Genomic DNA, 13,824 nt, shown 5'->3' with positions numbered 1-13,824 from the left:
CCGGCGGCGGTGCTCCCTGGATCGACGGTGGTTCCGGCGGCGGCGTGGCTCCTTGGGCTGCGCAGCGCCGGGCGGCGAGCTGATGGTGGCGTCGCCGGTTGGCGGCGGGGCGGCGAGGCAGCGCCTGGTGGTGCCCTTCCGGCCCAGATCCGGGCCCTTTGGGCCCCATCTGGGTCTCGATGGGCCGGTTCCGAGCGGAGCTGCCGCTTCCGGTGGGCAGGGCAGGTGGCCGGAGCTGAGCATGGTTGTGGTGGCGGCGCGTGTCCTGCAACATCCCGACGGGGGCTTCACGAGCACGGGCCAGGTGGGTCTGTGCTTGGCCGGGCCAGGTGGGCCTGGTATGCCCCTCGTCGGCATGTCCGGACTGGTACCGCCGCTGGCGGTGGAGGTGGTTCCCTCCTGCGTGTCCAATACCTCGCCTTTCCTCGGTTTTGGGATCCTCCTTGGTCCTACTGGCTTCGGTTCGTTGGTCGCGGTCTGACGGCGGTGGTGTCCCTATGGTCGTGGTGGCGCAAGTTGGTGGGCGGTGTGTTTGGTGGAGCACGATGGAGCGTTCGGGGCAGGGTTGCGAGGGTCGGGAGAAATCTCTGTCGGTCTGGCCGACACCGACGCGGTGACGCCTGCGGGTGCCATCTTCCCTTCCTGAAGGGCGTTGGGTGAAACCTTCCTCCCTTGTCCCTGCGCGTACCGGGGGAAACCCCAGGATTAGTCCGGGCAGCAGCGTCGTCATCGTCGCATTCCTTCTTGGAGGTGTTGCTTGGTACGCGGGGCTTCAGTGTGCTAGGAACGTGGTGGGAATTCTCCGGAGGGCGCAGCGGCTATAGGGCATCTTCGTTTTCGTCGTTCCGACCTTGTCGACCTTTTTTCTCCTTTGTTTCTTTTATATTTTCTTTTGGGCGTGCTTGTGCTGTTGCCCCAGCAGTTGAACCTTGTGACAGTTGTACCGTGTGGTTGCTATATTAATATAGCGGGGCGAAAGCCTATTTCGAGGAAACATTAGCCGTGGTCGAAGAGAGGCCACTACCGGCTATGCTCAGCTGCTTTTTTTTTTTCGAAATGGGGTGAGCCCCGGCCTCCGCATGGATTGATGCACACAGTTTTTTATTAACAAATTGAATATTCAACGTTTACAAGGGTCGATACAAAATCAACCACCGAAAAAGAGAAAAATTCTCAGCAAACCAGGCATCATGTAATCTCTTAATATGCCGCCAAGTAGCCTGGTAGAAAGTATCCTGGGCAACCATTCGAAGGCGGTTGCATCCAGAAACCATGCACTCCCGCTGGTCCTCCGGAAGCAAGAAACGCCAAAGCCGGATCCAGTGAACCATAGTGTGGATAACCTGCAAGAAATTAGTAGAGTCCTTTCTATTAAAAACAATATCATTTCTGCAATTCCAAATTGATCAACATAAAGCCGAAACACCAATGCGAATCCTAGCTGGCTATGCTCAGCTGCTAAATAGACCGTTTTGTTCTTGCCAAGTTGTAGCCTCATCGCACCGTATAACAGAGTATGAGGCCAAGAAGGAAAATCATCCCCATCGAAAAACTCTTACAGGAATTTATAGTATCTTCTCGGCCACATCCTCAGTGAAAATAGTCCGAACCTTATCAATGTTCCAAGCCCTTGTGTCCTCCTGAAACAAAGCGTCAACCTTATGACGATCGACCAATGGCACCAAGGTACAGACCGTTACCGGCGACACATCAGATATCCAGTTATCTGTGAGGATTTCCGTCTTGGCACCATTGCCAATACCCCCATTGACGAGACGGTTCCTCAGCAATGCCCACCATAAGGGGCTTGGGTTTAGAGAAAGGCGACGATGAAAGTTCCGGGAGCGAGAGAAGGCATGATGTACCCAGGTTTACGTCCCCGCGGTGGAGGATCGCTACGTCCTACTAGCAATCCACTATATGAATATATACGCACAGGGGGCCGCCATAGGCGGAGTTGTTGTTTCTAGTCTAGTTCTAATCTGCGGGTTGTGATGTCTAGGCGTATCGCTTCTATGTTTTCTGTTTCTGAATATCTCCCCCCAAGGGGTGCCCCTGCCTGGCTTTATATATCAGCCAATCTAGGGTTTACAAGAGTTCTAGTAGGAATCGTATTGGAGTCTTCTTTCTTATAATTCGATTGATATTTCTTGTGGGTCCAGCTTGTTGAGTCCTTGCGCTGGTCCATCTTCATAATCTGTACCGGGTATGGCAATGTCGGTTACCCGAAGGGTTATGCCCACATCAGTAGCCCCCGAGTATCTGGTCGAAGTCAAGCTTCGGGCAGGGACTAAAGTTGTCATCGTCCGAATGTCTTGATCATCTGTTGAATGTTGAATCTTGTGCTTGATGTAGAGTCGAAGTTGCTTTTTGTCGGGTGCGCGAAGCGCACCCGATGGGAGTAGCCCCCGAATCTATGGGCGGGTGCTTGCAGCCGCGCATAGACTCAAGTTGTACTACTCGAAGATCTTGATGTTGACATCTTCGGGTTCATTCTTCATTGTCGACGAGGCTTCTATCTTTTTATCGGGTGCGCGGCCAGCGCTCTCGATGGGAGTAGCCCCCGAACCTGTAGATGAATATGAAATATGCCTGACTTTATATATCAGCCAATCTAGGGTTTACAAGAGTCCTAGTAGGAATCGTATTGGAGTCTTCTTTCTTATAATTCAAGTTGATATTTCTTGTGGGTCCAGCTTGTTGACTCCTTGCGCTGGTCCATCTTCATAATCTATACCGGGTATGGCAATGTCGGGTACCCGAAGGGTTATGCCCACATCAGTAGCCCCCGAGTGTCTGGTCGAAGTCAAGCTTCGGGCAGGGACTAAAGTTGTCATCGTCTGAATGTCTTGATCATCTGTTGAATGTTGAATCTTGTGCTTGATGTAGAGTCGAAGTTGCTTTTTGTCGGGTGCGCGAAGCGCTCCCGATGGGAGTAGCCCCCGAGTCTATGAGCGGGTGCTTGCAGCCGTGCATAGACTCAAGTTGTACTACTCGAAGATCTTGATGTCGATGTTGACATCTTCGGGTTCATTCTTCATTGTCGACGAGGCTTCTATCTTTTTATCGGGTGCGCGGCCAGCGCTCCCGATGGGAGTAGCCCCCGAGCATGTAGATGAATATGAAATAGTCATGTATAGGGTGTAAAAATACTGAGTCGAATACCGTAGTTTTCTTCGAGTTCCGAGAAAATTTGGATGTTTTTGATGATGTCGATGATTTTGATGATATCATTAGAGGTGTTGATGATTTTGATGATGTCACAGAGGAATCGATGATTTTGATGATGTCCCGGAGGAGTCGATGATTCGGATGATGTCCCGGAGGAGTCGGTGATTTGGATGATGTCTCGGAGGAGTCGATGATTTTGATGATGTCCCGGAGGAGTCGATAATTTGGATGATGTCCCAGAGGAGTCAATGATTTGGATGATGTCTCGAAGGAGTCGATTATTTTTATCGGGTGCGCGTCCAGCGCTCCCGATGGGAGTAGCCCCCGAGTCTAGATACGGATGCTTGCAACCGTGTGTAGACTCAAGTCGAGCAACCCGATGTTATAGTTTTCTTCAGATGCCGGTGGAAAATATTTGTTGTCTAAGAAGCAAATATTGATGCTATTATTTTTGGGATTGGTATTGTGATGCTTTTGTATGAAATTTATCAGGAGCAATTTCTTTGAGTGATCAGCTCATGTTGCAGGTTCAATGAACCCGTAGTGATCGCAACTTTGTTACAACCGGTGATGTATGTTTTGGCGACCGCCCCCGAGCGAATCGATGGAACTATGCCTGCCATCGTCTCCGTCGCTCTTTAGTACCTCCTTATTTTGATTTACTGGCATGAGTCTTTCATACTTTTGCATTGTTTTCCACCAATTGTAGCACTCGTATGTTCTACGAAGCTTTTGATGAGAACTATAATAGATCTTGCAACCCCCGAGTATTGCCGGGTAAGATGTGGTATGCCGATAACCATAGCTCCCGATGAGAGAATTAGTAACTGGAAGGGTATTTTACCCTTATCCATTATTTTGGTAACTATGACACCGTGCTAGAGTATTTGGTCTAATACATGTCTACAAGATGATTCCCAGGTATTAGCCAAAGAGGTATAATGGTGTATCAATGGAACAAGAAGGCAATGGGAGACCCCCCCACTTCGATGAAAAATCAACAAAGGATTTTCAGAGCTTGGCCGGTCAGTGGCCCGATCAGACCGGCCCTGGCACCGGCCAGCCCGGCGCTGACCGGCCCCAGGACCGGTGCCAGCCGGATGGAGTCCACTGTTCCATTGATGATTCACAACTTATATACAAGGGGAAGGGACGCGAATATGGGTCACGTCCGTTCGAAGAGGTGTGAGGAAGGGTTGTGTCTGTTGACAAACCAACCAACATAGAGAATTACATGAGGGAGGATTATCCCTTTAATTAAATCTATTTAATTAAATCCTAACCCTCCCCCTAATCCTTCCTTGTCCTTGTGCTTGGTCATATCTAGAATCATCATTGAAATCATCTCCTCTAAAAACCCTGTGGGAAAATATGAGGAGAGTAGTGTGTATGATATGTTGCTAAAACTCCTTAAAACCTCTATGGGAAAAATAAGGAGAAAATGGTGCAACATATAATGGTTGGATATGCTGTTAAAACTCATTCGAAACCCAGTGGGAATATAAGGAGAAAATGAAACAACATATAATTGGTATTGTCTCTTTGTTAACTCAATATGAGAAAAAAATTGTAAAAGGGAAAAAAACCCATAGAGTTTAGAGAACAATATATGTCGTATATACTTTCCTAAAAACCCCGGTGGGGAAAACAGAAAATATGACATATTATCTTGTGTTGATATTACCTCATTAATAACCTTGATGAGAACCTGTATAGTAAACTCATGAAGGGAAAAAGAGTGTAATATGATGTTTTGAACATGATTGATTCAGGAAGATACTCCCCCCGATTCTTGCAAATTTGGAAGCCATCACATACCAATTCCATAAAATACTTATGGAATGCTGAAGTTGGTAGAGACTTCGTGAACAAACCGACGAGATTATCGCATCATTTGACTTGCAAGATATTTATTTCCCAACTCTTCCAGAGTTCATGGAGATAAAATAATTTAGGGGCAATATGCTTTATGATATTGCTCTTGATGTATCATGTTTGCATCCATGCAACACAAGCGACATTATCTGTGTAGATAATGGTTGATGATTCAAGAGAACCAATACCACATGACTTATGTATGTGGTTTATCATTCCGTAAAGCTACACGTGTTGATGCGGCTTTGTATTTTAGAATGATTGGTAGGTGTAGTCACCAGAGTGTCAATTCTACCAAGTTGGTACACATTGTCGGGATTATACAAGCAGCCATTATCCGTGTATCCTGATGATATTGGAGTTCAGATTTCTCTGAATTTACAAATATGTCAAGTAATGTGGTGCATTGAAGATATCATAAGATATTCTTTATTCCCAACCAATTGCGTTGGTGGGTCCAATGGCACTGAGATATGGAACTTCAAGTTCCAACATCCCTTCTACATCATCCCGTGGTTTGAGTGGATCATTCTCTACGTCTAGAGATCGATTAACCGTCATGGGAGATGGATATGACTTTTACATTGTATGTTTCTCCAATATTTACAATATAGGCAGCTTGGTGTACCATAATACTTGAGTGAAGTAGCTCGACTTGTAATATCAAGCACTGTTTGGACCAAATCCTTCATCTCAAATTCCGTCTTTTAGATGATCACGTGCTTCGTCATTGCAAGAGTAATCCTTGTATATGACAAACACACATGGGTAATCATCATTGTAGGAGTAATCCTTGTGTATAAGGAACTCACTACATCGGTTGTACCAAAATATACTGACAACAATACGTCATGTTGTGACTTATTAATTTTACATAATACATGTTGCATTTGCATTTCGATTTAGATTGAGATTCCATCGGGAACCATACATGTCGAAATCTAGTGATCCATATGGATATGTAGTCACTACATCTATCAGCTGCATAGATAGATGATTTTGTACTGCCAATGATATAATGTATCAGAAATAGAATTTCACTCGCTTCTGGAGATTAGGTCTCGGATCTGTGCGTAAATCCGACCTTTTGCTACAAGCCTTGCTTTATCACCACCTTGTTATGTCATTCCATTGCTGGAAGACAACATATTAAACCGCATCGGGAATTCATTTGGAGGAGCGAGGCTAATTCTGCTTGGATTGCATCCTTCGATTGTTTTAGTCCGAGCAAGTGGTTTACACTCTGCCATGGCCATGGTCTTTGGATCTGAATCATTGTGAAGGATGATTGCAATCATACAAGAGAAATATTGTCGACATTTGTAGGCTTTAATCATATGATTCTCCAGAATCGATGTAGTTGGAGGAAATCTCAAGCACCCATGATGATTCTTCGTGATTTCCCAATACGCGTGAGTCTGAGTGTTCCGATGTCCCAGCCAGTGTGTGCAAGCTGAAGCTAGATTGTGGAGGTTTCCCTTCCACTGGGTGTATACTACCCATCAGGTGTTTATTAACGCTAGGTTGATATGCATTTATTGATTCAGAGGATTTCTCCTCGTCTTTCCTTGTTGCTTGCACGAAGCTAGATCCTGGTTAGAGGCCGTACTACTCCCCCTCTTTTAAGAAATAGGGAGTTGAGTGGTTTTTATTGGTACCTCCACTCTTTCGGGCGCATTTATAGCTGGATTAAAGGATTATATAACATCTTTGAGATCAGTAAATGAATATGGCACGTTATTTGCGAACTGTTGCAAATTTGGGAATCATAGACGTATAGTCTATATTCTTGAGTACGTGGACATGAGGAGGAACGTGGAGTTCCGAATGATTTCCTTGCATTTTATTTTGTACTTGAAATCTCCCCCTAATGCCTGGAAATATCCATCCTTCAATATTTGCAATCAGCGTATGCGACTATGAACGGATCCCTGATACGCGTACAGCACGCGTCCGTTGGGAACCCCAAGAGGAAGGTGTGGTGCGTACAGCGGCAAGTTTTCCCTCAGTAAGAAACCAAGGTTTATCGAACCAGTAGGAGCCAAGAAGCACGTTGAAGGTTGATGGCGGCGAAGTGTAGTGCGGCGCAACACCAGGGATTCCGGCGCCAACGTGGAACCTGCACAACACAACCAAAGTACTTTGTCCCAACGTAACAGTGAGGTTGTCAATCTGACCGGCTTGCTGTAACAAAGGATTAGATGTATAGTGTGGATGATGATTGTTTGCAGAAAACAATAGAACAAGTATTGCAGTAGATTGTATTCGATTAAAAGAATGGACCGGGGTCCACAGTTCACTAGAGGCGTCTCTCCGATAAGAATAAGCATGTTGGGTGAACAAATTACAGTTGGGCAATTGACAAATAAAGAGGGCATGACCATGCACATACATGATATGATGAGTATAGTGAGATTTAATTGGGCATTACGACAAAGTACATAGACCGCTATCCAGCATGCATCTATGCCTAAAAAGTCCACCTTCAGGTTATCATCCGAACCCCTTCCAATATTAAGTTGCAAACAACAGATAATTGCATTAAGTATGGTGCGTAATGTAATCAACAACTACATCCTTAGACATATCATCGATGTTTTATCCCTAGTGACAACATCACATCCACAACCTTAGAACTTTCTGTCACTGTCCCAGATTTAATGGAGGCATGAACCCACTATCGAGCATAAATACTCCCTCTTGGAGTTACTAGCAAAAACTTGGCCAGAGCCTCTACTAATAACGGAGAGCATGCAAGATCATAAACAACACATAGATAATAGATTGATAATCAACATAGCATAGTATTCTCTATCCATCGGATCACAATAAACACAGCATGTAGCATTACAGATAGATGATCTTGATCATGTTAGGCAGCTCACAAGATCCAACAATGATAGCACAATTAGGAGAAGACGACCATCTAGCTACTGCTATGGACCCATAGTCCAGGGGTGAACTACTCACTCATCACTCCGGAGGCGACCATGGCGGTGAAGAGTCCTCCGGGAGATGATTCCCCTCTCCGACAGGGTGCCGGAGGCGATCTCCTGAATCCCCCGAGATGGGATTGGCGGCGGCGGCGTCTCTGGAAGGTTTTCCGTATCGTGGCTCTCGGTACTGGGGCTTTCGCGATGAAGGCTTTAAGTAGGCGGAGGAGATAGATCAGGGGGCCTGACAGGGGGGCCACACACTAGGGCGGCGCGGGCCCCCCCTTGGCCGCACGGCCTTAGTGTGTCGGTGCCCCGTGGCCCCACTTCGTGACTCCTTCGGTCTTCTGGAAGCTTCGTGTGAAAATAGGCCCCTGGGCATTGATTTCGTCCAATTCCGAGAATATTTCCTTACTAGGATTTCTGAAACCAAAAACAACAGAAAACAGCAACTGGCTCTTCGGCATCTCGTTAATAGGTTAGTGCCGGAAAATGCATAAATATGACATAAAGTATGCATAAAACATGTAGATATCATCAATAATGTGGCATGGAACATAAGAAATTATCGATACGTCGGAGACGTATCAATCCCTTATGAGGAGTTGAAGGTACTTAGTGATCGACGGAGATCTGTACCCCACATAGATCCCTAATTTGTGGGCCTATGATGTACGCTGCGGTGGTGAGATCGGTACGCGTGAAGCGATTCCGAACTTACGCAGATGGGAAATGCTCGGAGGATTTCCATGTATCAATTGCAGAGGGGAAGTTCTGCGATATGCAATTAGTTAGTCAAGGGTGTGTAAAGCCGCATGACTCCAATGTGAAGTTGGTAAAATTTCAACTCATTAACAAAGGTCGTGCAACGAGCCCGATCCTCTTGCTCAGATATTCAACCAAACCTTTTGTGTATGGACATATGTGACAAAGTGCTGAACTCCAATCTTCGAAAGCCATGCAATAATTATTGGAGGCACATAAAGAGAATTTTGCATCATTGTCCATTTGAATTTATTATAATTCATTTTCAGTCCACACTATGGTTGGAAGAGGCCACAAATATCACCTCGAATGCATTTGATCGAGGGACTTCAGTGATCCAGCTTTGATATTGAGGTATATGAGAATCTCAAAATGAGCTACATAATATCAAATTATTAAGGAAACTTAGCTTCATGCAAATAATGACCAATGAAACTGATGTATGGGCAACATGTGCTACGGGTTGGATGTACGTGTAGTACAATCCAAACAATAGAGAGGGTACCTTTTCAAATACTTGTACCTCATCCATTGGATTGAATCCCGTAGAAATCTATATATCGAATTGGAGAGTTTCTATTGTAGAAATCTTTATCAAATATATAGAAGACATTCAATCTTATTCATACCAGAGTGCTGATACAATATATTGTGAAATACAATATATATATTCTATTACAACAACAAAAATAGATATGAATAAATCAATCACTAAGGAGATAATGAGACTAGTTAACGTCTCCAAACATGTCGGTTGAGGCATACTCAATGATCATGTTCTCCGTGCCCATAGGGTCCTGTGACCGCTAGAGAGTCATGGTGTTGGAATGTTGAAGAGGAACATCTCGCGAACAACCATCTCTATTACTGCAATCTGGATGAAGGTTGAAGTGAGCTTCAAACCTTTTTCCCTGAGGTCCTTTGCATGGTAGGGATTGTTAATACAGAATAACCAGATATTGTTGGTGTGGCATTGCTCTGTAATATGCGTATAGAATTCACACTCGATCTGGATGTATGTTGCCTTGTGATGTTGTTATCACCAGAATTTGACCAGATCAGAGGTGGGCCGTGATTAAAGATGGGCTTGAAGAATATACACGGAAGATATACATGAATCGGCCTTGTACACGAAGTTTGGGCTAGTTTGCCCGTGTATCTGTAAATATAGTAGGATACGTGTCGGTTAGGTAGAATTTGGCTCGTACACGGTTGGGATTATTCCCACGTTAGAAAGTCTACGGACTATAAATATGTATCTAGGGTTATTGAGAAAGACAACAATCACGTTCACAACAAACCAATCTAGGCGCATCGCCAACCCCTTGTTTCGAGGGTTTCTTCCGGGTAAGCATCATGCTGCCTAGATCGCATCTTGCGATCTAGGCAGTATACGTTTATTCGTTGTTCATGCGTTGCTCGTGCTGAAGCCTTGTTGATGGCGAGCAACGTAGTTATCGTAGATGTGCTAGGGTTAGCATTGTTTTACCTTTATACATGCTTTGATTCATGCTATCCCTAGACGTCTAGCCGCCTTTACACCTATCTTAGGTGTAAGGGCGGCACCTCGCTTGATCCGTGTTTAGTAGATCCGATCTGTTATGATTGCTCCTTGTTCTTCAAGGATTAGTTTAATATCTGCATAGTTAGGCCTTGCAAACGGGTTGAAGGATCCAGTAGCACGTAGGGTGTAGTTCGCTAGCCCTAGATAAGATGTTCCGGGAATCAACTCCATGTTGGTTTTTAGGCCTTAGCTAGGGCTGGTTTACTATCATCTTGCGTGGCTGCCAGGCTCAATCACGTGTAGGATGTTCCGATTATGCGGTGAAAACCCTAAATCGTTAGGTCGCTTTAGCTTTATATTGATCAAGCAGGACCACCATGTGATCGTAGACCTCATACGAATCATGGGTGGATCGGCTCCTTGAGCCGATTCACAGGACAACCTGAGAGCCGATCGAGGCTCGTATTTAATGTTTACGTGTATGCCATGCAGGAAACTAAGCGAAGCAAATCCATCACCTTCCTGACTAGGTATAGGTCAGGTGGCACGCCCTTGCACCAGCATCGGGACGTGCGTGCCGGAGCTTTGCGGGCCGTCGCTCGAGGGACCAGGGCCAGCCGCAGTTCTGGGAGCCTCCCGGCTCTACGTGTTGCCCGTCGCTACTCGCCGGTGGGTTTCGGACGCCAACACATTCTGGCACGCCCGGTGGGACAGTCTTCGACATCAGCTGCATCGCCATCTACATCTGAGATGGCGGAAGATCCAGTCACGTACGAGGATCTGACGGAGGAGCTCAAGAAAAAGTATGACGATGTCAAAGCTATCTCCGAAGCCGACCTCATCGGCTCTTTCCAGAGGACCCGCTCACACGGCATCAGGTGGAAAGGGTTCTCACCTGAAGGCGCGCTCGATGGAGTGGACCTGTCTACCCCTTCAGAAGAACGCACCAGGTCTCTGCGTCAGGAGGTTAATCACATGGTAGCTCATTCGCTACACCGCCATTCTGAGAGCCTGGTAAACGCTTTGGAGCATGTCGCGCTTCGGGTGATCCAGGAGATCATGAGACACCAGTACTCTCCGTCAGGACCTGCTCTAGGGACTCACCAAGGAGAGATACCACTCCAGACCCGACCACCGCTGCCGTTCGCGCTGGCAGCACCAGAAGTGCCGAGTTCACCGGCATTCATCGTCTACAAGATCGGTGGTGATCCCAGTGATTACCAGTTCTTGTATGAAGCACCCAAGGAGATCCCGCACGGATACACGTGCACATATGTGCCAGACTGCAGTAACTGGGCACTCACGAACCAGACTGCAACAGCAGGGATTTCTGGAACAGCAGGAGGAGCTTCTGGATCAGATCTTAAGAAGCAGGCGTGGCTAGCTAAGTATGCCACTCCAACAAACCTTCAAAGCTCAACTCCTGCAGCTAGCTCGGATCTTGAGAAGCAAGCGTGGCTAGCTAAGTACGCCACTCCAGCGAATCTTCAGAGCTCGACTCCTGCAGCTAGCACCGCGGATCAGATCAGTACCATCTTGAGAGACCAGTTCGGCATGGTGCCGAAACGGAGGGCAATCGGCTATTCCAAGCCGTACCCCAACGAGTACGATTTGATCCCACTACCACCCAAATATCGGCTCCCTGAATTCTCCAAGTTTAGTGGGTCAGATGGCTCCAGTTCAATCGAGCATGTGAGCCGATATTTGGCGCAGCTGGGCACGATCTCAGCATCAGATGCACTACGCGTGAGGTTCTTCGCACAGTCCCTCACATGATCGGCTTTCGGGTGGTACACATCGCTGCCACCAGATTCAATCCGGACTTGGAAGCAGATGGAAGAGCAGTTCCACATGCAGTATCACTCAGAGGCTTCCGAGGCTGGCATTGCCGATCTAGTACAAGTACGACAGAAGCGCGGAGAAACAGTGTTAGAATACATCCAGCACTTTAGGACCATCAGGAACCGATGCTATTCGGCTCGTTTGACTGAAAAAGAAGCAGTCGAGCTGGCGGTGGTGGGTCTTGCATCGCTGATCAAGGATATGGCTTCCCAAGCAGAGTACGCTTCACTGGCGCATATGGTTCAGAAACTGACATTATATGAACAGCGCCACCCAGAGTTGTACCAGGACAAGTTCAAGCGTGCGGTAGTCCTGGTTGAGACAGAGGAAGGTGAAGGCTCTGCGGGAGATCAAGAGGTAGCAGTTGCTGAATGGACTCGGGGGGCAAGCCCCGTGTCCTGCAAGTGGGTTCAGCCACAAGGTCCTCCAAGAGGGTTTGACTTCGACGTGACCAAAGCTGAGCAAATTTTCGACCTCTTACTCAAGGAGAAACAGCTAAAGTTACCCGAAGGCCACAAAATCCCCACGGCACAGGAGCTGAACGGAAAGCCATACTGCAAGTGGCATAACACGTTCACCCATACCACCAACGACTGCAGGGTGTGGCGTCAGCAGATCCAAATGGCGATAGAACAAGGGCGTCTAATTTTCAGCCAATACGCCATGAAAGTTGACACGCACCCCTTCCCCGCCGTTAACATGGTGGAGTACACTTACCCCAGAAGGTGCCAGCCAGGTTTCTCGTTCAGCATCAACATGGTCGGGCCTGTGCACCACCCTGGTAAGGACAGAGACGAGGGCAGCCGCTCTCGTGGCAAGGACAAGGAGGAAGCCGTTCCACGCGATCGGCTCCGAAACGATGGCAAGCGCTACATCACAGAGGGAGAAGTGAAGAATGTGCGATATCAGCGACCTCTCTCTGATCATCTCCTCAACAAGTATGAGCGCCAGTACGACCAACGCCGGCGATACAACGACGACGACGAAAGAAATTGTCGGTCTAGTGGTGACAACAGGAAATATCGTCGGCATGATCGGGACGATGAAGGATATGAGCGCCATGCCAAGGAAAAGCCAAGAGAGCAAGATGACGTGGACAGGCACTGGGACTGTCCCTTCTTCAAACACTGCTGGGATTCAGGAATGAGCTGATTGCCCACAATCGGCAACTGCCCAGAATGTAGACAGAAGAAGAAGAGCACATGAGACGTGTCAGTGTTCAAGCGTCTAGGACCTCTCCCATCTCGGAACATGCAAGCTGAGTCCTCTTGGGTGGAAGATCTCGAGGAATTAGAAGACGAAGAAGAAGAAGAAGATAAATACCACCGTCCAAGGTGGTGCCCTGATGGACTCAGCCACTCCCAAAAACGTAGGGTTCGGCGACTACGCTGCTTGGAGGAAGCCGAAAGGTTATACCTGCATACGTTGAGGAAAGCGCGGCCTGATCTGGCCGCGAAAATTCAGCGAACGATGGACGAAGAGGGTCGACCACAGAAGAAAGAGTGGCGCCCCAAACAGAAGAAAGCCGATGATGAGACATCGGCTGGCACAAACATGGTGTTCATCCTTCCGGCGGAGTTTTGTGCTCCTGGAACAGAGGAAGCACCTGTGGCACAACTTGACTGCGGCCCACGGCCAGTTATCTTTGAGAAGTGATAACCCACAAGTATAGGGGATCGCGGCAGTCTTCGAGGGTAGTATAACCCAAATTTATTGATTCGACACAAGGGGAGG

The sequence above is a fragment of the Lolium perenne genome, chromosome 1, assembly GCF_019359855.2.
Source record: "Lolium perenne isolate Kyuss_39 chromosome 1, Kyuss_2.0, whole genome shotgun sequence".
NCBI classification, from domain to species: Eukaryota; Viridiplantae; Streptophyta; class Magnoliopsida; order Poales; family Poaceae; genus Lolium; species Lolium perenne.
Note: the sequence above shows the minus strand (reverse complement) of the source record.